The sequence below is a fragment of the Heterocephalus glaber genome, unplaced genomic scaffold (assembly GCF_053883595.1).
Source record: "Heterocephalus glaber isolate CG9 unplaced genomic scaffold, H.glaber_assembly_v1.0 deba00001553, whole genome shotgun sequence".
Classification (NCBI taxonomy): domain Eukaryota; kingdom Metazoa; phylum Chordata; class Mammalia; order Rodentia; family Bathyergidae; genus Heterocephalus; species Heterocephalus glaber.
Window position 1 is genome coordinate 14,405,786 of NW_028258344.1, and position 27,264 is coordinate 14,433,049.

The following is a 27,264-nucleotide window of genomic DNA, read 5'->3' on the forward strand; positions in this document are numbered from 1 at the left end:
ACAAAGAAGTAGAAATAGCAAATAAATACATGAAAAAATGTTCAACATCACTGGTCATTTGAGAGATGCAAATGAAAACAATGCTGAGATTCCAGTTCACTCCAGAAAGAATGGCTGCTATCATGAAATCCACCAATAACAAATGCTGGCGGGGCTGTGGGGAAAGAGGAACCCTGCTCCACTGCTGGTGGGAGTGTAGACTGGTGCAACCACTGTGGAAATCAGTATGGAGATACCTCAAAGAACTAGGACTGGAAGTCCCATTTGACCCAGCTATTCCACTGCTGGGGATCTTCCCCAAAGAATTAAAAGAATCATACCACAGTGATATATGTGCGCTCATGTTCATAGCAGCACAGTTTGTAATAGCTAAAACTTGGAAACAGCCCAAATGCCCATCAACTGGAGACTGGATCAAGAAAATGTGGTTTTTTTATAAAATGGAGTACTACTCAGCCATAAAAAATGAGAAATTAGAGACATTTATAGCTAAGTGGATGTACATTGAGGCAATACTCTTATAGGACACACATGAATAAATACCGAATAGTTTCTCTGGTGTGAGAAACTGAAAGTGTAAATAAGGACTAAAATGTATAATAGGTAATGTGAAATAGGAAAAGGGGCAAAGGGGAAGGAAGAGGACTAGAGGAAAGGATAGAAGGGAATGGGATTAATATGAGAAAATGGAAAAATAGGAACAAAATCTTTGTAAATAGGGAGGACTGGAGGGGTTGAAGGGAGGGCTGGGCAAGGGTGAAAAATACGAACCAAGAGAGACTATGTAAAGGTGCAAATTTCCAATGATGAATGTCATTATATTGTATACCTAAAATGTACCAATGATTAGAATGAATAATTGAAAATGTAAAATAGGAAGAAAAGGTCCAAAGGGGTAGAGGTAGTGGGAGGGGCAGAGGAAAGGAAAGAAGGGAAAGGAAAAATGGTGAGAAATGGAAAAAATGGAAATAAAGTCTTTGTAAATAGGGAAGGGTGGAGGGCATAAAGGGAGGGCTAGGAATGGGGAAAAAATAAGAACCAAGATGCATCATGTAAAGGTACAATTCCCAATGAGAAATGTAATTGTGTTGTATACCTACAATGTACCAATAAAAGAATTTAATTTTTTAAAAAAAGGAGTTTCACCCAAACCAATTTAAAAACACTCTTTTAACTTGTGGACCAAGTCCATCATTATTATTAGCCTATTCTCTTATTGACCTCATTTTGAACAATGCTTCAGGCTCTCTTTGATTATAGGATTTTAACATCATTAGAGGCCTACATACCAAGTCCCGAGGCAGGTCTAAAAGAAAAGAGTCATACAATTTCAAACTATTTCAAGAGATTCAGGCAGGCACAGGTCAACCTTTATGTTACTCACTAGTTCTGCTCCTTCGACCGAAATTATATGTTGACAATCATCCCATTAAGGCAACTTCTTTTAGTGAATGGCTGTGTGTTCATCCCATAATTTTGAAATCTGTGTTGAGTCTGACTACCACTCCAGGGAAAAAGTTGATTTAAACAAATAAAACACCATGAAAGGGTTCCAGTTATTAATATGGACTGGCGCGGTAATTTGCTAGGTGCCAAACCAGAATACAAAGATCTTTGCAAATTTCATTACCTGTCCTGGCCCAAGGTCATGAACAGCAGCTTAAACAAACATCAGTCATTCTCATCTTCATTCTCACCTCATAGTCTGTATTTGCTCTAATACTTTGAATTTATTCTCGTGTAAACTATGCCAACTGAGCTGGAAAATTGCCAGCCCAGATTACATCTCCTAGGGTCTTTATAAACCTATGACTCTGAGAACCACAAAATGTTATAAAATATGAGAGTAGAATAATATGATAATAATGCCTTATATCTCTGGTCAACAATTCTAACAACCTTAATATAAACTACATATAATCATTTTTAATATTCATTTCTTTCAAAGAATGAATTAGATACTATAAAATAACAAAATATATGGGCCTTTTATTCTTTAAATAAGATGCTTTCCTGCTGTTCATCTTAACTGCAGAACAAGGGAATCATCCAACTAAATTTATACTTTTCATATAAACTAAAATTATCTCACAAAAATGAACGTTTTGGCTATATAGCAAATATCTTAGGCTGAGTTTCCCCAGCAGAAGATCCTAAAGCAAGGATTTGAGGGCAAGCATTTTGGTCTGCTTCTAGAAGACATTCCTACTGTGTTTAGAGATACCACACACCGTGCTGACTAATCCAAATATTGTTTTGGAAATATCCCCAAATACATGCACTTGGTTGTACACGTATAGTAATCTATTTCAGAACTTTGTGTGTGTCCCAAGACATACAGTTCATTTTCCAGTACTAGAAATTGGCCCAGGACATGAGACGGTGCCTCCTGACCAAGGGACCTTTGCCACCACACAGCACAATCACCCTCAGCCGGCCCAGTGCAGCAAGCACGTCTGCACACTGTTGGCTTCTCTTGTCCAATTATTTTGCAACCTCTGAGCAATTCTGACCCAGTCTGTCCCCAAAAATGTGTATCAGTGATGGGGCTTGTCATGTGACCAACAAAACAAGAAAATGTAGGTAGAGAACCAGCTGGGAAGTTGAAAGGCAAATGAATCATCATCAGGGACTGGGCAAGGACGCTGAGCGTCATGACTGGCAGCCCCATGGGACTGAGGAAGGACGCCATTCAGCCATTCAGAGGGCATCACAAATGTGCCTGAAGCCTGAAGACTAAGCAGCAACTGTGGGCACAGGAACCAGGAGGAGCTCAGGCCAGGGACATGGCATGATTTCATGGGATTTGAGGACAGAGGGCTACGGAAAAGACCACCAGGATTAGACAGGGAGCTTCCTTCAAATGTCACAACATGTAGGAAGCTGGGACTTCCCTATCCTGCAGGTCACCACACAGTTTCGAGCCAAGGCTTCCCATACCTGCGCCTCCATCCCTGTGCCCCAAAGGTTCTCTGATGCCATCCACTTGCCCTCTCATCCCCCACTTGGTGGGCTGCACTGCCACCTGCCACCTGGAAAGGGCCAGCCTTGGGCTGAGTTTCAAGGAAGCAGAAAATGGACCAAGAGCATACATAGCCAGCCCAGCATGACCACTCTGCAGGGACAGAGATAAGGAAGTGCAACCGCTAGGCAGATGGGAGGGGCCGCATCACAGTAACACCAGTGAACCCCAAAACTTCAACTCATACATGTGCTGACTTGGGAGCTGAGAGGTTTGCTTGTTTGTTTGTTTTGGTCAATATTTTTTTTGTTTCCAGTTTTTTATTTTCTCATATTAATCCCATTCCCTTCTTTTCTTTCCCCTACCCCTCCCACTTCCCCTTCCCCTTTGCCCCTTTTCTTCCTATTTCACATTATCTATTATACTTTTTAGTCCTTATTTACACTTTCGGTTTCTCACACTAGAGAAACTATTTGGTATTTACACATGTGTGTCCTATTTATTTCACTTAAGAGTATCGCCTCAATGTGCATCCACTTAGCTATAAATGTCTCTAGTTTCTCATTTTTGATGGCTGAGTAGTACTCCATTTAATTTTTAAAAAACCACATTTTCCTGATCCAGTCTCCAGTTGATGGGCAATTGGGATACTTCCAAGTTTCAGCTATCACAAATTGTGCTGCTATGAACATGGGTGCACATATATCACTGTGGTATGATTCTTTTAATTCTTTGGGGAAGATACCCAGCAGGGGAATAGCTGGGTTGAATGGGACTTCCAGTCCTAGTTCTTTGAGGTATCTCCATAATGATTTCCACAGTGCTTGCACCAGTCTACACTCCCACCAGCAGTGGAGCAGTGTTCCTCTTTCCCCACAGCCCTGCCAGCATTTGTTGTTGGTTGATTTCATGATAGCAGCCATTCTTTCTGGAGTGAGGTGGAATCTCAGCATTGTTTTCATTTGCATCTCTCAAATGACCAGTGATGTTGAACATTTTTTCATATGTTTACTTGCCATGTCTACTTCGTTGTGTGAGGAATGTCTGTTCATTTCAGATGCCCATTTTGAGATTGGGTCTTTAAATTTGGGAGGTCTGATTTTTTTTTAAGTTCTTTATAGATTTGAGATAGTAGACCTCTGTCTGAGGGAATGGTCAATATTATTTATTAGTTTGTTTAAAAAAGATATTTACTTCATGATACATATTCAATATATTAAAAAGTGTCTGAGATGCAGTGTTTCCCTCCTTCCAAGCCTGCCGTGCTGTTCCACTGGTTTTTCTCTCACACATATGCCACGCACACCCTGTGCCAGAGACAGTGCTAGGGACCAGGATCCTGAGGGTGACTGAGAAATGACAGCTTCCCTCAAGGAGCTCAGGGCCCAGGGGGACAGCATCCAGTCATTAAGAGCAAAAGCATCAGCTCTGTCACTGAGAATTTACTAGAGGAAGTTTATTTTCATTTTAAAAATCCAATACTCAACAACTTAATGACCTCCTCTAATAAGGCCTGCTCTAGAGCTAGTCAAGCAAATATTGATCTGTTAAAAGCAGCTCAGACTACCATGATAAACAACGTTATAAAAAGTAAAGTCAAAAATAACGTCAACAACGAAAATATCTCAATCAAAAGCCTATTTTTGCTTAATTCTTAAAAAGGAAGTCTCGTTAGTTTAGCATCTATTTTAATCAAATATCACAAATATCCCATCTATCCTTCATCTTCTGTGGAGCACTGGGTGCTAGGAAATGCAAGCACCTTCAGAAATGTTACAAGTTAGTTCAGGAATGGAGATAGGCACGTGAAGTGTTTAAAAACACAAATTAACACCACTTCAACACCAGAAAATCTCAAGTCAAGGTGCTATTGCAATTTACCAAGAAAAAAAGGAATCATGAACGTTCCAGACAAGTATATATTTAACCAAGATCTGGACACTGGGTTTTATCCTTGGCAATGAGGAGACTCAAGAAAGTGTTTGGGCAAAGAAATTATGCAGAGTGGCATCAAACTCGGGTCCATGCACTTGCGAGGCAGGCAGCAGAACCACTGAGCTAAATCCCCGGCCCAAGAGTGGCATTTTTAAGAGCATTTGTCTGGCATCGTTATGTGAGGATTAAAAGGAAGCAAATGGACAATGAGACCTAGTGTGAAGTGGGGAGGATCGGAATGAGACAGTTAGGGAAAAGGAAGTGACACTTGGAAAGTTATGAGACCAAAAGATGCACTGGTTTCCACAATAGGTGGCCAAAGGAGGGGAAAAATCATTCATGAAATAAGGAAATCAAGAAGGAAAGCCGGTTTAAGAGCAGCTGGGAGCCAATGGAAATAAGTCAAAAACTGCTGAAACAAAAGCAGCAGTCACTGGATTTAATGTGGAGAGTGGCATATACTCTTGGGGAAAAAGTTTTTTTTACTAAATATACCGGTAGTTCTGTTGTTTGTTTTTGCTTTGTTTCCCACATTTTTTATTAGTGCACATTGGTTGTGCAGTTAATGGGTTCCCTTTTGGCAGATTTGTACCTGAATACAACTTACTTGAATCACATCCCTCCCCATTTCACATGTTTTTGGTGGGCTGCAATGTGTATAATGTATTTTGATCATATTCGTACCTCCTGTTACCCACCCTTATTCATTCCCCTTCTCCCTCTCTTCTTCCTTCCTCTTCTTTGTTTTGGTTTTTGAGCTGGAGTCTCACTATGCTGCCCAGGCTGGTCTTGAACTCATGGGCTTAAAGTACCCTTCTGCCTCAGCCTCCTGAGTGGTGTGACTAAGAGCATGAGCCATTAAGCCAGTTTAACATACTGTTTTTAAATAATTATCTCCTAATTACAAAGCAACTTAAGTTGCAACTCAGTGCTAACAAATTTGGTACCAAAAATAAAAATCATTCAGAATCCTGCTACCCAGAGATGACCACTCTACACTGTCTATTCTTTTAGTCTTTTTTGATATGTTCATCATCATCATCATCATCATGAAGAAGGAGGGAGGTGGAGGGAGAGAAGAATGGCTAAGATTTATGGACTATTACATTCCAAGCAACATTCTAAGCTCTTGACATATATTAACAAAGGTATTCTTTGTCACACCCTATGAGATAGGCACTATTATTATCCCTTGCTGCAGATGAAAAACATGGGAGCCCAGGGAACTCAAGGTACCTCTCTGCCCAAAGCAACACAGCCAGTAAGGGAGACTTGGGCTGCGAACCCAGGCGATCCATCCCCAGCACTACACTCCTGACCACGATGCATACTGTCGCTTGCATGATACACCTACGGAACACATCCCAGAGTGAATAGGTAAGAATAGAGCCTATATGCATTCATTCATGCTTTAGCCAAATCTCCAAACTTTACTGCTCCATAGGAATAGCAAAATTCCCTACGAAAAAAGACCATGAAAGGGCCAACAATTGGCATCTCCTCATTAAAGTAATTATCTACAAATAGCTGCTCTGCCTTTGCACCCCTGGGAAGCTAATTTCTCACTTTATTAAACCCAATCGTAGCCAGGTGCAGAGGTGAATGCCTGTAGTCCCAGCATTTAGGAGGCTGAGGCAGGAGAATGGCTGTGAGTTCGAGGCTGGCCTGGGCTATACAGTGAGTTCAAGATCAGCCTGGATTACATAGTGAGATCCTGTCTCAAATAAATGAAAAAATAAACAAACAAACCCAATTGTCAGGATAGGCTACATTTTGTCATAGCAACAAGTAGCCCAAGACACCTTAGGATTTCTAATCACAAAGGCTTATTCCTCACTCACAATTCATAATTTCACTCAAGGGTCATCTGGGAACCTGTTGTTACTTCTGACTCCGGAACCACACAGAGAGCACCAGAATGCTGCACCTCTGCAGCAGAGGGAAAAGGAAGCTCTGATGAGTCTGCCCTTGGCAATCAGGTATCAGGAGCTGAAAATGGACTGTGACCGCCCAAGGCTCACTGGCCAGAACTTCTCATGGCCCCATTCAGCCACAAGGAGCCAAGCTAGAAGTACACTCCTATTCTTGAGATTTCGATCTAAATCGCACCCAAAATTCTCGTGTGTGTGTGGAAGGTGACGGGATCATAGAAGTGCTACACTCACCCTCGGACTCGGGTATTGATGAGTTCAGTAGCTGAGTGTCCTGTCAGGATGTGGGGCCTGGTCGAAGAGGTGGACCTCTGGAGGTGACCTAGAAAAGTATGCATCCCTCCCCAGACCCTCCTTCTCTCCCCGCTTCCCTGCTGCCATGCATTGAGCGGCTTTCTTCCTCCATTCCCTTCCACCACGCCATTTCTGCCCTAGAGTCAGCCGACCATGGACTGAGATAGTGAGCCAAAATAAATCTCTCCTCCTTTAAGTGGTGCTTAGCCGGTAGGGTGTCCCAGCAATGATAAAGCAACTAAGACACCTACCGTGGGCCCAGAATGAGGGGGGATCCATACCTGTGAACACCTCTGATTTCATATCGTGCTTTCCTGGGATTCTCAAGTCTAGGTACACCTTGACTAAGATTATACTAACATCCCTTGAACCTGTGTGTGTGTGTGTGTGTGTGTATGTGTGTGTGTGTGAGAGAGAGAGAGAGACAGACAGACAGACTGGGGACTGAACCCAGGGCCTCACACATGCTAGCCAAGCACTCTACCACTGAGCTACACCTCCAGCTCACCCACGTTCCTCTGAGACACAAACTGTCAAATACAGACATTTCAAATTAGTAGAGCTGTAAGGACATTAACAAATGTTTTGAATAAGCCTGTGACAAAGAAAATGAGACCCAGAGAACACCAGTTCAAAATAAGTCCAGCTAGTAAGAGTCTGATTTTTTTATTATTATTACTTCCTCAATAATCCCTCAGAAAGCACACAAGAAAAAAATAAATTTTACTTGTTGGAAGATTTACTGTTTGTATTCAAATCAACTATGAATTTCATAAAAATGGAAATCTATGTTAAAATATTTTTGTTCCAAAGTATATTACCACAGATTTTAGTCTTTATACATTCTTATTTTCCTTACCAACATTCTATGATTTACAGTTTTACATTCTCTGACAGATTTTATTTTAATTACTTGTCTGAGAAATGTATTCATTTGCAAGCAACAAATAACCTAGATGGTGGTATCTGATGAATATAGTTTTGTGCATCTTCCAATGATTTTCCTCTAGCTCAGCTAACACAAACCCCACAGTCAAAAGAAATTCACAAAATCAGTGGTCATTTGCTCTCAGTGACTCAAGGGCACCTCGAGAACAGACAGTGCAGCCCCAACATTTTAGTTCAGGCCATGTGCCCCTGGTCAGACACCAAGAAAACGCTGAGCAAACCCCAAACCTAGCCTCCCACCTCCAAACCTATGTCACTAAAGCTTGACTGCGTTGGACTAGTCATTTCGTTTCTCTTGTCCTCAATTCCTTTAGTTAGAAAGTGAGAGAGCAGGACCCACTAGATCGAGATTTCTCAAGAATGCCAGTGTCTGAGATGACTGTGGAATTAAAAGTTTCTTGGTCATGTAAGTTTGTGAAAAATGAATGTCTCATTCCTCTCCAGGAAATACATAATGGATATCAGCTAAGGTTTGGATGCGATGTGTCCCACAAGGGTTCCTGTGTTGGAAGCTAGTTCAATGTTCCATTGAACCACTCTGAACACAATCCCTCACCTTTTCTCTCTCTTCCTACAAGACCAGACTCCTTCTGGCTGAGCTCAAACACACTCAGCAACTTCCTCGTAGGCCCTTGTGTCTGCCACCCTTGCCCAGGGGACTCACCCTACACAGAGAGGTTCCTGACCACCACTCTCCTGCAAAGTGTACTCCTTTGTCATCTTTTTCTACATAACCCTCATCTCTGACACACATCACATGATCTATTGTCTGCCTCCTGCACTAAAACAGAGGCTCCTGGAAACAAAAAATTGTGTCCTATGCATCACTGTAACCCCCGTTCCTAAAACACCATCGGAGAAGTGCAGGAATGCACAAATCGTTGAATGAATGAATTAATGAACCAGTGGATGAGGCCTTTAAAACTCATATTCTGTAGACTATAGAGAACTTTCACCACACCATGGCATCAGCACCACTTGGACACCTGTTAGAAATCCAATTTCTCCAGGTCCACCTTGGACCTGCTGAAGAGACCCACAGGGAGAGCCCAGGAATCTGAGCTTCAACAGACCCTCCAAGTAATTCTCACACTCATTATAGTGTTTCAGAACTACTGGTCTAGGTCATATTTAAGAGAAATCTAACCCACAAAGGGACTAATTTCTCAAGTTTCTTTAGAATTAGGGTTATCATATATGGTAACATACAGCTTTCCCTCTGATAAAAACAAAGATCTAACATCACACTGAGAATTAATCAGCTGAACAGCTACCCCACCACACCTGAGGGCCAATTTACCATCTGCTATAGCTAAGAAAAAGCAGTTACCCTAGAACAATGAAGGCCCTCTCTATTAAAGCTTATGTTCCTTCAAAATAAGGAACATTCTCACACACACACATACACACACACACACACACAATCTCTCTCTCATTATGAATTAATCACTTGATTATGCTCCCAATATTAATGCAGAAAGTCCAATTAATTTTAATATTGAGAAATATTCTTAAAGATAATTTGTATGCACTCATTTTTGTCTACTTTCACATTCTATGAATTGAAAATGGACAATGAGACAATGTTTGGTAAAAAGTTTTACTGAAAGATGCCAGATCAAGCAAGTACCGTGAAATACCAAAAGCCTAGGTTATAAATATCTCTGACAAGTCACCACACCTTCCAGGGCCTCCCACAGCCTGGCCCACAAGCTGCCATGCTCACCTAGAGAGACGCTATTCTCTGCCCTTCACATTTCTTCACACCCCGTCCTTCCTTTCTGCCCCAGCAGACTCCTGGCCCTCAATCAGAGTTGTTATGGTTTGTGTTTAGATGTCCCCCCAAAGCCTCATGTGGTTGAGGTGGGACTTTCTTTTTCAGAGGTAGTTGAACCTGGAATGTGTCATGCTGGGGTAAGGGCATGTGATTACTAAACCACTACATGTGAGCACTTAGTTTGGCCCTGCCCTAACCCCACCAGTCTGAATAAGAAAAAAAGGGCAGAAAGATGCTGCTAACTCTCTTGTTACCTTTGCTGCCTTGTGCACACCATGTTGTTTCTGCTCTGCCATGCCTATTCGTCATCCCTGCCTTGGAGTCAGCTGATTATGGACCAAAACTTCTATGAGATGTAAGCCAGATTAACCCCCTCCCCTCTAACTCTAAGTATCAGGTATTTTGTCTCAGCAACGAAAGAAAAGTAACTAACACAAGGGTGAACTCCAGGCAGCAGTGCCTACCATCCTAGGTCCCAAGGCCATCTCCCTCTCGGAGTTAGACAGCATGCATTCACAGGGCCAGCCACCAGAGTGGCACAGACTGCACTGTCATCACCTTCTTTGCGTGTACTTTGTCTCCTTGGATAATCTCTAGCTTCCATGAAAGAATAGAATGGACCCACAGAGGAGCAGAGCACTGCCCCCCACGCCTGAAACTGAGAATTTTAGGCCTGGGTCACACTGCCCCCAGAGCTGAGGAGGTGAGCCATGAGCAAGCCAACAGCAGATGTTCCCTCTTCCTGCCCCCCTACCCCACCAACCCAACCCACCCCACTCCCATGAAATGAGAAGACACATACCCAACCCACCCCACACCTGTGAAATGAGAAGACAAAACCAGACTTCCAGATCACCTAAAGTAACACCAAAGGGAAATGAGATGGAACAATCTGATACTCAACTAACTACCTGGACTCCTTGAAATGTCAAGAAAAGAGGATCTCAAAAAAATGAAATGAGAAATAATTTCTCAGATAACAGCAGAGATTGTGCCCATAGTGCAAGACATGATTAATAAATCTAGAAAGGACACAGATAAAAAAATAAAGGAGTTGAGGAACATGATGGAATCTCAACATACAAAACAAATGGAATCCATAAAACAGATGTAAAAAGATTTCCAGGAGATTAAAAACTCCATTGAAAGTCTATGCAGCAGAATGAGCCAATGTGAAGACAGAATTTCAGATATAGAAGATAGGATTGCAATTAGTGACCAGGAAAAGACAAATTTCTTTAAAATTGCAAGGGACCATGAGAAATCAATCCAGCAGCTGCTAGACAATGCAAAGAAGAATAACATAAGACTGATTGGAGTCAATGAAGAAACAGGACAGAGTCCAGATGACATAAAAAACTGTTCACAGAAGTGATGGCAGAAAACTTCCCAAGCAGGGAAAAAAAAACTTGACATACAGATAAGGGAGGCATATAGGACTCCAACTAGCCTTGATCAAAAAAAAAATCTACACATAGGCATATACTAGTTAATATTCCAGAAACCCAACAGAAGAACAAAATTCTACAAGCACAGAAAAGAAACAAATCACATACAAAGGAAAGCAAATCAGAATCACAGCAGACTTCTCAATGCAAACCCTCAAGGCAAAAAGAGCTTGGAGTGATGTATTTCAAGCCCTAAAGGAAAACAGCCTCCAACCCAGATTGATGTAGCTTGCAAAATTATCTTTCAAAATTGATGGAAAAATAAGTTACTTTCATGACAAAGAGCACCTAAGGAACTTCATGAATACCAAATGAGCACTCCAAAAAATTTCAGTCAATATCTTAGAAAAATATAACAAGGATCACAATCCCAGGAAGCCCACCAGAATGAATTCATAGGGCACAACTAGAAATTAAAAGAACACGGGGAGAATCAAACAAAAAGTCATGAAAATGATAAGTCAATATGTATCAGTTATAACCATCAATGTTAATGGTCTCAACTCACCAATCAAAAGAAATGGACTGGCAGAATGGGTCAAGAAGCAAGATACAACAATATGCAGTAGAAAAGAAACACTTAATTCAAAAAGAAACTCATAGACTGAAAGTTAAATGGTGGAAAACAATACTCCATGCAACAGGAACCCAAAAAATAGCAAGAGTAGCTATCCTCTGTGCAGATCAAGTGCATTTCAAACCAACACTGATTAAAAGAGACAAAGAAGGACACTACACCTTGTAAAAGGAACAGTCCAACAGGGAGAGATGACAATCATAAATATCTATGCCCCAAACACTAGTGAACCCAACTATATAAAACAAATACTAACGGACATGAAAAATCAAATAAGCACTAATACAGTTGTAGTGGGGGACCTCAATACCCCACTGCCACAAATAGATCAACTAGACAAAAACTGAGCAACAAAATACTAGAACTCAATCAAACTCTTAAGCAAATGAACTTAACAGATGTTTACAGAGTTTTCCAGCCCACAAAATCAGAATACACATTCTTTTCAGGTGCACATGGGTTGTTCTGCAAAATAAACCACATACTCGCTCATAGAACATATTTAGGTAAGCGCAAAGGAACTAAAGTTATCCCCTGTGTATAATCAGACCATAGTGCCATGAAATTGGAGATCCATAGCAAAAGAAACTCAAAAAATTTCATAAACACATGGAAATTGAACAACACACTTCTGAATAACCAATGGGTCACAGAGGAAATTAAAGAAGAAACCATACAGTTCCTTCAATTAAATGACAATGACAGTACAACATATTGGAATCTATGGGACACAATGAAAACAGTCTTAGGAGGGAAATTCATGACAGTGAATACTCATACTAGGAAAACAGAGTGGGCCCAATTAAACAACCTGATGCTGAACATCAAGCTTCTAGAAAAAGAAGAGCAGGACAAACCCAAAGCCCATAGAAAGGAGGAAATTATAAAGATCAGGGCAGAAATCAATGCAATGGAGACTAAGAGAACAATACAAAAAATCAATGAAGCCAAGAATTGGTTCTTTGAAAGAATCAACAAAATTGACAAACCCTTAGCCAACCTTATCAGAAAAAGGAAAGGCCCAAATCTATGCAATTAGGAATGAAAAGGGTGAAATTACAACAGACCCAGAAGAAATCCAGAGGATCATCAATACCTACTTCAAGAACCTATACGCCAATAAGTTGGAAAAGAAATGGACAGAAAGAAGAAATGGACAGATTCCTAGATATGTATGAATTACCAAAGTTGAATGAAGAAGACCTAAAAATTCTAAACAACCCAAAATCAATCAACGAAATTGAAAATATAATTAAAAACTTACCAACTAAGAAAAGCCCGGGCCCTGATGGCTTCACTGCTGAATTCTACAAGACATTTAGAGAGAATCTACTGCCACTATTGTTTAAAGTCTTCAATGAAATTGAAAGGGAAGGAATACTCCTGAATTCATTCCTGGAAGCAAGCATCACCTTGACCCCAAAGCAGAGAAAGACCCAACTGAAAAGGAGAACTATAGGCCAATCTCACTAATGAACATAGATGCAAAAATCCTTAATAAGATACTGGCAAATAGAATGCAGAAAATCATCAAGAAGATCATACACCCTGATCAAGTGGGATTCATCCCAGGGATGCAGGGATGGTTCAACATACACAAATCAATAAATGTATTTTATTGTATTTTATATCAATAGAGCCAAGGACAAAAACCATATGATCATCTCAATAGATGCAGAAAAAGCATTTGAGAAAATCCAACATGCATTTATGATAAAAACCCTACAAAAAATTGGAATAGATGGTCTCTACCTCAATCTGATAAAAGCCATCTATGAAAAACCAACAGCCAATGTCATACTAAGTGGTCAAAAACTGAAATCCTCCACACTCAAATCAGGAACAAGACAAGGATGTCCACTATCACCACTCCTGTTCAATATAGTTTGGGAAACATTAGCCACGGCAATTAGACAAGAGAGAGAAAGATAGGAAATGAAGAAGTCAAATTGTCATTATTTGCAGATGACATGATACTCTATATAGAAGACCCCAAGAACTCCACCAAAAGTCTTCTAGACTTAATAACCAAATTCAGTCAAGTAGCTGGATACAAGGTCAACACACAAAAATCAATAGCTTTTCTCTACATGAACAACAGACTCACTGAGACAGAAATAGGGCAAACAATTCCTTTCACAGTAACATCCAAAAAACTGAAATACCTAGGAATCAACCTAACAAAAGAAATCAAAGACCTCTTCAGTGAAAACTATAGCACTCTGAAAAGAGAGATTGAAGAGGATATCAGAAAATGGAAAGACATCCCTTTCTCCTGGGTAGGAAGAATAAACATAGTGAAAATGGCCATACTTCCAAAACTGCTACATAGATTCAATGCAATCCCAATTGAAATACCAGCAGCATACTTCACAGACCTTGAGAAAGCAATCCAAAAATTCATTTGGAACAAGAAGAGACCTAGGATAGCAAAAACAACAGAGACATGGCAGGGGGTATTACAACCCCCAACTGGAAACTATACTACAAAGCTACTGTGATAAAACCAGCATGGTACTGGCAAAGAAACAGACCCCAGGACCAGTGGAACAGATTAGAAGATGGAGAAACAACTCCAGACACACTCAACCACCTTATTTTCAACAAAGGAGCCAAACACCCTCATTGGAGGAAAGATAACCTCTTTAATAAATGGTTCTGGAAAAATTGGGTTTCAACTTGCCAAAGATTAAAACTAGACCTATATCTCTCATCATGCACTAAACTAAAATCTAAATGGATTAAAGATCTAAATATTAAAACAGAAACACTGAACCGGCTGGAAGAGAGGTTAGGTAGAACTCTTGAAGACATTGGTATAGAAAAAGATTTTATGAACAAAACCTCAGTTGCCCATGAACTAGCACAATCAACAAGTGGGATCTCTTCTTGTTAAAAAGCTTCTGCACAGCAAGAGAAACCACCAACAGTGTGAAGAGACAAACCACAATGTAGGAAAAAATTTTCACCTGCTGTTGCTCAGACAAAGGTCTACTATCTAGAATATATAAAGAACTTAAAGAAATCAGACCTCCCAAATTTAAAGACCCAATCCAAAAATGGGCATCTGAAATAAACAGACATTTCTCAAACAAAGAAGTAGAAAAAGCAAAGAAATATATGAAGAAATGTTCAATATCACTGGTCATTTGAGAGATCCAAATGAAAACAATGCTGAGATTCCACCTCATTCCAGAAAGAATGGCTGCTATCATGAAATCAACCAACAACAAATGCTGGAGGGACTGTGGGGAAAGAGGAACCCTGCTCCACTGCTGGTGGGAGTGTCGACTGGTGCAACCACTATGGAAATCAGTATGGAGATACCTCAAAGAACTAGGACTGGAAGTCCCATTCAACCCAGCTATTCCCCTGCTGGGTATCTTCCCTAAAGAATTAAAAGAATCATACCACAGTGATATATGTGCACCCATGTTCATAGCAGCACAATTTGTGATAGCTGAAACTTGGAAGTATCCCAATTGCCCATCAACTGGAGACTGGATAAAGAAAATGTGGGTTTTTTAATTAAATGGAGTACTACTCAGCCATAAAAATTGAGAAATTAGAGACATTTATAGCTAAATGGATGCACATTGAGGCCATACTCTTTAAGTAAAATAAATAGGACACACATGTATATATACCAAATAGTTTCTCTAGTGTGAGAAACTGAAAGTGTAAATAAGGACTAAAAGGCATAATAGATAATGTGAAATAGGAAGAAAAGGGGCAACGGGGAAGAGGAAGTGGCAGGGGTAGGGGAAAGGAAAGAAGGGAATGGAATTAATACAAGAAAATGAAAAATTGAAACAAAGTCTTTGTAAATAGGGAGGGATGGAGGGGTTGAAGGGAGGGTAGGGGAAGGGGGAAAAATAAGAACCAAGAGAGATTATGTAAAGGTGCAAATTTCCAATGATGAATGTCAGTATACTGAATACCTAAAATGTACCATAAAATTAATTTAAAAAAAAAGAGAGAGCCAGGGATTTAGCTCAGTGATTTTGCAGCCTGCTGCGTAAACGCAAGGACCCAAGTTCGATCCCCAGTACCAAAAATTAAAAAATAAATTAAAAAGAATAGGATGGGAATTAAGACATTTCTGCATCCTCCCTAACCAGCCCTCCAGAACCTGCGGTCTCACATCTCTGTCACGTTCCTTGGTTTCAGTGATACCCAAAGTTTTAAATAAAAGACCATCCTCACAGCTCTCAAGGAATTCCATGAGCCAGGCACATCTGCCCTCACCTCCTCACCTTCCCATGGGGAAGAGGGTTAGAGATTATCCAGTCACCCAGGGCTTTAGCAAAATAAATGTGTTCAGAGACCAGGTATCAACTTTTCACCAGAGAATGCTGTCATCATTCAGGTTCTGGTCACACCAAAGCCAGCAACTATTGGGCATAAAGGTGGCTCTGAGCACACAACCTGAGACTGATAAGAATCGCTTCTCCAATCCTTTTGTGGCACCTAAGCATGGTAATTGGGTTGTCATCCAACTGTGTGAGACCTGCCTCCTTCAAACCTTGTTGCAATATCTGCACATTGTCATATGATGAGAGAGAGACAGAGACAGAGACAGGGAGAGAGACAGGGAGAGAGAATATTCAGGCCATTCTCCACTGAAGCACAAGCTGACAAATTGTGTTCCAAAAGATTATTTGTCCAGGGCCAGGGATGTAGCTCAGTGGCGCCGCACCTGCCTGACAAGCGCAAGGTCCTGAGTTCCATCCCTGGTACAAAGAAAAAAACAGATTATTTATCCTTAGCCTCACCCTAGTAGGTCCCTACACCACTGGACTGCTACAATCCAAGCCTTTCAAAATAGTTTGGAGCAAAAGATTTCTAAAATACATGGGGGGGAAAAAGCCTCTCACTGTTAAGTCCCAGTAGCTACTCTATATTCTCCAACATACTGCCACTGGCTTCCCTGGAAACCCGTAGGAGGAACAGAAGAAAGGAGGCAGCTCCTGGTTCCTTGTCCCCAGGGCTCAAAATGGAGTTGGACAGACCCTATGATTCCAAGAAAAGAGCTAGGAATCAGCCCGCTGCAGACAGGCAGGTCTGCCCACACCCTACTGAGGTCCCGAGTGGCACAGAACACGCCGAATCAGCCCGCTGCAGACAGGCAGCCACCTGGTTCCACACTACAAAGCCACAGAGAACACCAGACCACCAGACCAAGGTACTGAGTCTCGCTCCTCCCGGCCCAGAGGTAGGGGCTTCTGAGCCACCGTCCCACTGCTCCTGGTCCAGAGGAAGGGGCTTCCCAGTCACCATCCCTCCTGCTGCTCCTGGCCCAGAGGAGGAGGCTTCCGGGCCACCATCCCTCCCACCGCTCCCGGCCCAGAGGTAGGGGCTTCTGAGCCGCCATCCCACTGCTCCTGGTCCAGAGGAAGGGGCTTCCTGGCCACCGTCCCTCCCGCTGCTCCCAGCCCACAGGAAAGGGCTTTTGGGCCACCATCCCTACCACTGCTCCCGGCCCCTGTCCCACCTCTCCCAGCTCAGAGGAGGTAATCCGTGCAGGCGCTAACAGCCCCCCGCCCCAGTCGAAATGAGAAAACACGTAAATAAGTCTCGAAACCAGACTTCCAGATCACCTACAGCAACCCCAACGGGAAATGAGATGGAACACTCTGTTACTCAACCACCTGGACCCACTGAACTGGCAACAAAAGGGGATCTGGAAAAAATGAAATCAGAAATAATTTCTCAGATAACAGGAGAAATTGTGCCCCTAGTCCAAGAAAAGAGCTAGTTCTCCTTCCATAGTTCAAATCATTCAATTATATAAAATATATACAAAATATATTAAAACTAGGCAGAAGTGCAATGAATTCTGGTGTGAAGAATATTCATGCTTACTTCCTTGGAATCCCAAACATATTTTCCATAGGCATAAAATACAAAACATCTTTAGATTTCCAAATAAGCACACACCAATCAACATAATACCCAATGTTTCATCAGGATTCCAATATAGGTCCCAGGAGCACAAACCCATGCTCGTCTAAACAGCATCTTAAGTTTCCCCACAGGCGACTTCCATGACAACACTCAGGAGGCCCAGGGGTCTGTATGCACAAGTTTCAGAAATGAGGGGGCGTAAAGAGCTGCACAGAGCAGAGGAGAAGCAAATTATAAGACCACACTGGGCCGGGGATTTAGCTCAGTGGTTCTGGCGCCTGCCTCGCAAGCACAAGGTCCCGAGTTTGATCCCCGGTACAAAAAAAAAAAAAAAAAAAGGACCACACAGTCCTTCCTTCGAAAGGAAGCTTGTGTCTGGCTAGGATTTCTGCAGGCCAGCAGTTTCCAAAACTAACAGGTCAATGACGTCAGCAGGGAAGCTTTATAAAGTACACATTCTAGGACCTGATCATAGTCCTAACTAAATGAGACCTTCCAAGGGCGAGCTCAGGAATCTGCATTTTCAGGAATGCTTCTGGGTAATTATGATGTTCACGCACACTTGAGAATCCCACTTGTGGGGTTGTCATATCAGAATCACAGACCATTTTACATGTCACAATTTTCCGTTTTACATTTCACATGTCACAATTTTTATATGTCATAATTCTCAGTATCTTGAGATACTGGGAATCAAATCCAAGGACATCCTACCTCTGAGCTACAGCCCTATTTGTTTTGTTTTGTTTTTGAGATGGTATCTTGCCAAACAGGACTTGAACTTGTGATTCTCCTGCCTCAGCCTCCCTCACTGCTGGGATAACAGGCATGTCCCACTGCCCCCAGCCTCTCAGAATCATTTAAGCACCCTCTCCTCAAAAGCAACGCAGCAAAGTCTTCTTTGTTCTAGTGCTTGCCCTGATGTGCAATTGCTCATCCCTTATTTCTCTATGATCTGTCTTCCCTGCTAGACTCTAAGTTCCACTGAGCGAGCATGTCACTGCCATACCCCCTCCAGCACAGGTCGTGTGGGTACAGCCTTAGATGAAGGGAAGCACATTGTAGTCACTGAGCACCCTTCACCTTACTGTCACGCACATAACACAGGCAGAGAAGGAGTCACTCCTCCCAAGGGGACCAGATGAACAGGGTTACCTGCGTGGCTCAAGATCACAGAGGGGCAAGTGGCAGGATCGAGTCTAACATCAGGCTTCAGCTCCCCGCTCCACTCCCTTCCCCCATCTCACACTGCCTTCCCTCCCTTCAGAGAATATCAGAACTTGGTTCCAGTTTATTAATATCAAACCAACTAAAGGGTGGGCTCCTGCACCTCAGAGTCTTGTATTTTCTTTGCATGACAACAATTGTGCAACTCACAAACATAACCCACTGGGGCTTTAAAAAGAAGCCCTGAAACACATTCTGATCATTTCACAAAGAAACAATAAACAGGGCTGGGGATTTAGCTCAGTGGTTCTGCCACCTGCCTCACAAGCACAAGGTCCCGAGTTCAATCACCAGTACCAAAAAAATAAACAATAAACATTGTCGAGTGGGAAAGACTGCATCAAAAATTCTAATAATAAGAAGAATGCATGGTATTACTGTAGACAGCTAAACTAACTGGATATCTTGTAGGCAGTTAAGAGAGGCCTGCCCTCCAGGAGTCAATATGAAAGACAATTCAGATACATTCACTGAAGGTCAGCATTATAAAAAGAGAAAAAGTACTACACTCACATACTTCCCCTAGAGATGAACAGCAGTGATTGATGTTCTCAATTGGTATCAATCACCTTGGAAGAGGACCAAAATCTTGGGAAAGTCCTTGTTCCTTCCACATATGCTTGCTACAGGACTTGCTTCCCTATTTGATCTCCAATTAATCAATATTACCTAAGTAACTATACTTGTTGTAATCTTACTGGCTGATCATAGTTTTGGTCCTACCTTGTGATTTTTCCATTGGGTCAAAATTACCTAAGCGATTATACTTGTAATCTTATTAGTTGACTGTAGTTTTTTTGCCTCACCTCGTGGCTTTGCTCAATAAAACACCTTTGAGAAGCAGGGTGGGCGGGCAACCCACTTTCTGGTCCCCCTTCTGTCTCTTAGAAGCTTTTTTTCTCACAATAAATTCTTTCTAATCTTAACCTCCACTGTTCCTAAATTCATTCTTCGATTTTAGAGAACACGAACTCAAAGAACACTGATATCTAGTAGGTTTGGGAGTTACATCTATTCTCCCTCTATCAGTATGAGAGAAGGTTATTTGGCTAACACATCACTTCTCCAAAAAAAATATATAGGGTAAAAGAATCATGAGCTGGGAAGAGAGGAAAGGACATTTAATAGAAGCTAGAGAGTTAAATATGATGACATTATTCTACCTGAGTAACCTTTAAGAAACTAAAAGGGGTAACTACAAAGAAGAAATTAAATTAAAGATATAATAGTAATGATAAATTACTAATCTGGCCATTGAAAAGCTAATTTTAACAAAAATGAAATTAGCAGCCAGGCATGGTGGCACATACTTATAATCCCAGCACTTAGAAGTCTGAGACAGGAGGATCACAAATGCAAGCCCATCTTGGGCTACATAGCAAGCTCAAGGCTGGTCTGGACTACCCAGTGAGACTCCGCCTCATAAAAGCAAATAACCCCCCCAAAAAAATGAAATTAGAGACTTATGTTTTAGAAAGTAGCAATATTGTGTGAATATGGTCTTTGACATAACTATTTTATACCTGGAGAATTATATCTCATCATAACGGATTTAGGTTGTGCAAAGGTACAATGGAAATAGTTAGTAAACCTATCAGTACAGCAGCAATTAATTTCTTTGAAGAAACCAGTGAATTTTTCAAATTATATTGGCATAAGAAAATGAATCTAATAAAAATCTCTAACAAAAGAAAAACATAAAAGAGAGAAATGAACATAGCAAATTAGGTAATAAAATCAGCAATAAAATATCCAGTCATTTTAGGAAAAAATGGGGATTTTATTGAGCAGCTAAATTGGCAGCCTCCGTAACCTCAGAAAGCTTTGGCTAAAGGCATCCTAGGGTCTTCTCTGGAATGTTAATTCAGATAGACTCGTGTTAAAGCAGTCAAAAGACTTTAAATCAGTGGGAGTGAATTCAAGCAAGGGTGATAATCAACCAGTAATGGCCTCAGAGGGAGGGAAGGTCCCAGTGGAAACCCACAGATCTGGTAGCAAGCTTGGACTGTGACAACAATGAAAGGATTGATAGTCCTCAAATTAAAATCCCAGATGAGGCCAAATCAAAAAGAAGGAAACTCAGAAAGAAGAGAGCTATTTAGTAGCCAGATTTTGCAATCAATTCGCAATAAAGACCTGGAATTAAAATATACATTAATGGATGGATACAAAATATCAAAGCTGTGTACAAAATAGAAATTTTAATTATCATAGCTAAAGAAATTCATAACAAAGCAAAGGACTTTATTGTAATATAAGAAATTCACCTTCCAGACTGAGCGAGGTGACACATGCCTATAGTCTCAGCTACTCAGAAGGCTGAGGCAGGAGGATCACTTGAGGTCAGCAGTTTGCGACCAGCCTAGGCAACATAGTATGACCCCACTCAAGAAGTATTTTTGCCACCTTCCCACATGAACAAAAAAAGTGCCTTCTAAGTTTATTTTGCCCTGTCAGTTTTTCTTAAAACAAAGCAAACCTATAGGTTCAAAAGTAAGTCAGCATAATCTGAAACCAACTGATTATAAAGAAAATGTGCAATAATCAACCTGCACTTCTCAGCCTAACTTAGATTGATAGACACTTTATCTTTTAAGTATCTGAAAGAACATCAACATCAAACAGGAAAAGGAAGATAGATAGATAGATTTTTTTTTTTTGGTACCAGGGATCGAACTTAAGACCTTGTGTTTGCAAGGCAGATGGCAGTACCACTGAGCTAAATCCCCGCCCCAGGAATATATTTTTTAACCTATATGCAATTGCCACTGAATCTAGTGTGAATGCTTTGTTTGCCATATAAAATTTAAAAAAGAAGAAAGGACAAGCAGTCTATCAGGATGTAGGCAAATCTGCCAAATGAAAATATGAAATGATCCAGAAGCATTCCAGTCCCTTAAAACTAGCTTGGTCAGAATATTTAAACACCCTGCTTCCCCAGGGCTACTTATAAGATCATGATTATAATTAGCATATCATCATTATTATGCCATGTTAATTAATATGTTACTCTCTGTGTACTAAGATGCAGCCACTGTTCTGAGATTTTGCGGGTGGGAGGATGGGTAGGGGTAGGGATGAGCACGATTTCATGTTTTGGTTTGAGTTTTATCTTTTTTTTTTTGGTACCAAGATCGAACTCAGGACCTTGGGAACTCAGAACCTGAGAGGCAGTTTGGGTTTTATCTTTGCAGAGGAGATGGGTGAGCAGCTCCATTCCCTTCCCTGCCTCCTGGACATCAGGAGCATCATCTGTAAGTTAACAGGACCAGAAGACAGCAGCATATTACAAAACCCAACTACACTGATGACTCACATGAGACGCACACCCATGCTCATAGGCATCAGCAAGGGGTTCTGCCTAACCAGGAAGTTCTCTGGCCACAGACACAAGATGACCACACGGAGAACCTTAGCCACACACAGAGAAGCACCTGTGTCACCTGTGTGGGACTTACACGTCTGAATCCCAGGCCAGGACAGGAAGGGCCCTGCAGATGGACTGTGCATGGTGGCACAGGCCGAGCTGCAGGTCATAGCAATGACCCGAGGTTAGTGGCCTGGATAAGTCACAGCTACGATCCAGAACCTCAGCCCATTGGAATCAACCAGGACTAGGGCAGGGGAGAAGTGAGGCCCCAGGCAAAGAGCTTAAGTAGAAGGCGCAGGGGTGTAGTGAGCTGGCAGGGAACCTGGAGATTATCTGAGACACTTCAGAGGTGCTATGAGAATGAACTGAGCCAAACCCATAAATAAGAAGGGAGCAGAGGGGCACTGTGCCAAGACCCACAGTAATGACGGAAAAAAGCCAAATTGTCACAAACACTGACAACCTGATGATTATGAGACATGGTGGCATTAATCACAAGGATTACTGAGAGGAATCCAAACTTTGCAGACACCACTTTCAACATTTTAAGCACAATTTTTATGAGTAATTAAATAGAAAAACCAATTAATTAGGTCTTGATTGCCTTTCTTTAACCATGCAAACTTTGAATAGGGCACCAAAGGCAAGAAACCCACTAAAGTTAGACAGAGATGGAGGAAAAGGAGATCTGATGATTATCCATAAACTATAATTTGAGCCTGGAAAAATAAGAATTAAAGGAAATCCAAAAATTCCTACTCCAACTATAGAGAGATTGGCTCAGATTTCTGAAGGCAGTATCAAAACAACACCTGAACAGGTCTGTAGCCATCTCTTCTACCTATTTTGCTTTGCCTTCTATACTTTCTCTAACACACACAGAGACTCTGCACACAAACACAGACCATGCCCTTGGTGACAAGTGAGGCAGGAAGGCCCCTTTCTGTTTCCAGGCCATCGGCTCTGTGCCTTTACACGATCCATCCCACCTTCCCATTCACAAAAACACAGGAGCCGCAGTATCAAGGGGTGGACTGTGCATGAAGTCATGGGCCCACCCCAGGAACCACACAGGCTCATTAGAGACCTAATCAGATTTTTAAGTCTTGTACAGGATACAAAAGCACAAAAACAGCTTATGTGTTTAAGGCTACCTCCCTATGCTCCTTAGCAATTAAACTTGATTATAGCCAACAGCTCCCATCATAATTATCAGAAGCCCATAGCAAGAGCATCTCATTAGGGAGCTATTTATAACCCAAAAGCTTTGTCTCTTTCTTCTTGTGATCACTCTTTACTTTGTGAGGAGGGTATCAGCAGACAACCCAGACATAAGGAAGCAGATTCCTGCATCACTGGGGGTGGAGGTGACGGATGCCTGCAGAAGACAGGCTGCCCAGTCAGAATGACACACACGTGCCTTTTGGCTTCTGGCACAGGGGCAGCAGAACAACAGCAACCCGAGCAGGTGTGGTCAGCCCAGGTACGTTGCACACAGTGTGTGAGGCAAGCAACCCATTCAGAAAAGCCACAAGCAGAGGTGTACCTGCCAGCTACAATGAAAGCTAACACCGCTCTCTTCCTGAAGGGGACTGATTTTTTTTAAGCAATGACAGCACTCATTTTTGAGTGTTTAATTATGTGCCCGGTCAGGCCTTGTCTCAAGTGCATCACATGCCTTAACTCAAACAGCCCACTCTGATCCCGGCGATAATGGAGGCACAGAAAGGTCATGGAACCTGCCCAGGGTTACCTCACTGGCCAGGACAATGGTGGGATTTGAATCCAGGCAGCCGAGCTTCAGCAACCACAATCTTTACCACCTCAGCTCCCAGATTTGCTGTCATCTGGATCCACACAACAGCAGGTCCAGAGGAAACCAGAGAGAATTCTCAGAAGGACCTTAAGACCCTCTTCAATGCCATCCACTTACAAATGTGAAAACTGAAACCCCAAGATGCCACGTGACTTGCTGGAGGTGACACAGCTGACAGTAATCTCAAACCATCCAGAATAAATGGTGCTAAAGAAATCATCCAGCCAGATTGTAAGTTTCTGGCAAATCAGGAGCTACTTCTTTGGGTTAGTTAGAAACACTGTCCAGCCACTGTCCTCTCCCACTGTTCCAATCCCTAGTTAACCTTTCTTACAAAACCACAGATTTGAGGGCCGGGGATTTAGCTCAGTGGCACCGCACCTGCCTCCCAAATACATAGTCCTGAGTTCGATGCCCTGTACAAAAAACAAAACACAGAAGTGATTGGGAATCATCTGAGAAAGTGGCTTTTACAAAAAAGAAAATTGAGCCAGGCATGGTGGCCCATACCTATAATCCCAGCACTTGAAAGGCTGAGGCAGGAGGATCACCGAAAGTTCGAGGCCAGCCTGGGCTACATACTGAGTTCAAGGACACCCTGAACTACATAGCAAGACCTTGTCTCAGAAAAGAAAAAGAAAGTAAAGAAAAAGAAAACTAAGGCTCTGAAAGGTTACATCATTTCATCAAAGTCATGTTCAGTAATTATACCTGAGTCTGTATGGAGTTATAAATTAGACATCTCCCCAGGTGTGATGGCACACACCTGTCGTCCCAGCACTCAGGAGGCTGAGGCAGGAGGATTGCCACCAAGCTCAAGGCCAGCCTAGGCTGCATAGTGAGTTCTAAGCCAGCCTGGACTGCATAGTGAGATCCTGTCTTTAAAAAAAAAAAAAAAAAAGGAGAAAAAAATTAGCCATCTAGATATAGCTTATCATTTCTACAAAATTGGATGACCTGCAAAGTTGCAGTCTTAAATAAATGTTCTGGCGGTCTGAGCCTCATGTAGGTGATTAATGAGTGCCCGCCACACCTCTCTTTACAACAATGGTTGTAGAATCCACCAGGAAAGACAACGTGCACAGAGGGCAACACTGAGCACCTGGAACACCGAAGCCGGTGGTTCAGAAAAGTGCTGTCTACCACATCTGCCCTGCACTTAGTCACCACTGCCCTCCACCAACCCTAATTAAAGAAATTAAAACAAATTGCTTTTGAGCATTTCACAGTGAAGTAACTGAAGATGTCCTAAAGAGCAAGACAAAGTTTTAGAATTATTCTAAGATTTTTTTTTTTAACTATAAGTCTTCTCAGGTAATTTTTTAGATTTGTTTCAGAAATATTTTTGCATCTCATTAAAAGTTGCTGCTGACCTCCACTGAAAGGGAAGCCATTAAAATGCAGTTCAAATCAGGACATGTTCACTCTCCAGCCAAAATTAAACACCGGAGACATGAGCATAATTCTAGGCAAAGATCTTTCACCAATAATATAAAGACACTCCGTCAGTGGAGATTGTTGGTACAGCACTGATCAGTAATGGACTAACAGCCAAGAAGTGTGAGAACTGGGATTCACTCCATATAGACTTATTTTTTAGAATTTCATCCTTATCCTTTCAAAATACAAAGGCATCTTAAAACTTCATGACCCTCATAAGAATTCAAAGCCAAAAACAAAGACCGAAAAAGACAAGTCCAAAGCCATTATCATCATTGTGATAATGATGATGATGATGGAAGAACTGAAGCTAAGAATTCTGACAAGAATTTCTAGAAAGTGGAAAGTCAGGAACTATGTAATTTCATTTCACACACTTGCAAATCATGTAACTTCATCCTGCTGAGAATATTAATGACACGAATCCGGTCCTTACTTTTAAATGAGAGTAACCCACACCTGCCTTTCTCAGTTATATTCAGTAACAGGGATTAGCATTTTTGCAGGGTGACAGTTTCACGAGCAATCACAACTCCCAGGAGAGGAAATAGGCTCTGCATTTACCATCAGGTGACACACAGCTGATGGAAAAAAGAGCAAATGGAATGCCTGACTCCCCAGGGACAGCTGTCACTCGGCAGTTGGCTCAAGTCACCAAGGAGAGAAAAAGTACCCAAAGGACAAGTTTCTGATGGCTTAAGGAAAAGCAAAAGGGGCTACAAGTCCTCTTCAGACCTAAGTCCCAAATCCCAGAAAGAGGTTATATCAAGTTGGGTCAAAAAAAAAAAAAAAAAGGCATAGAATCAAAGCACTAGAAAATTTAAGAGGTGACAGGAATGTAAGAAAACTAGCCTTGTCCTCTCCTTCATGGATACTGAAATCAAGAAACTCAATCACATCAGAAGCTGATGAACTTTTCCCTCCGCTAGCTACAGCCTGATTGACTTTCTATGAAGACCTGATTTTGCCACTTTTTAGATGACTTTGAGCGCATAATTCAAACTTGATTTCTTCATCTGTAAAGTGGGGTGGGGAGCAGCTGCAGCAGAGTTGCTGTATGGATAAAATAAATTGAAGTATTTAGCACAATGCCTGGCATATTTTAAACACTAAAAAGTATTTTCTGTGAAAAACACCCCTTGTTAGACTCCCCATCTGAAACCACATCGAAGTTTTTAACTAAGCTCTCATTTATTTTTAAGAAAAAATAGATCTTGAGCCGGGGATTTAGCTCAGTGATTTCACCACCTACTGCGCAAGCGCAAGGACCCGAGTTCGATCCCCGGTACCAAAAAAAAAAGACAAAATAAATCTTATAACCCCTCATTAAATCCATCCTACATATTCTCTGAAGGTCCAATTATTTGGTTGGTGAACGCTGCTTTACATGCTGATTAATTAATTCCTTTACAGTTTTCCAAAATTCTTTGCCTCAATGTTTCCTTTTACTGAAGTCACTAAAAGAGAGTTTCCAGGGGGAAATGACATCCCATTTTCCTTAGAGCACACAAATACACAATTACAGTTTTCCCAACTCCAAGAATATGGCCCAGCTTGAATCACTGGCGGTACATGCATGACTGCCCCATCAGGCAGTATGGGACAATCATGCATGTTCAGCTTGGGTGTGAA

At 41.6% G+C, this 27,264-nt stretch overlaps 1 protein-coding gene and 1 non-coding gene across 3 annotated transcripts in view; one reads left to right on the top strand and one right to left on the bottom strand.

Moving 5' to 3' along the window:
• Slco5a1 (solute carrier organic anion transporter family member 5A1) overlaps positions 1-27,264 on the bottom strand; it is a 139,946-nt gene that overhangs the window by 96,547 nt on the left and 16,135 nt on the right. The gene's annotated exons all lie outside the window — the stretch shown is intronic.
• On the top strand, positions 16,328-16,430 carry LOC147824143 (small nucleolar RNA U13). The gene has a single exon (XR_015442789.1). It is a non-coding gene; the product is annotated as a small nucleolar RNA U13 (small nucleolar RNA).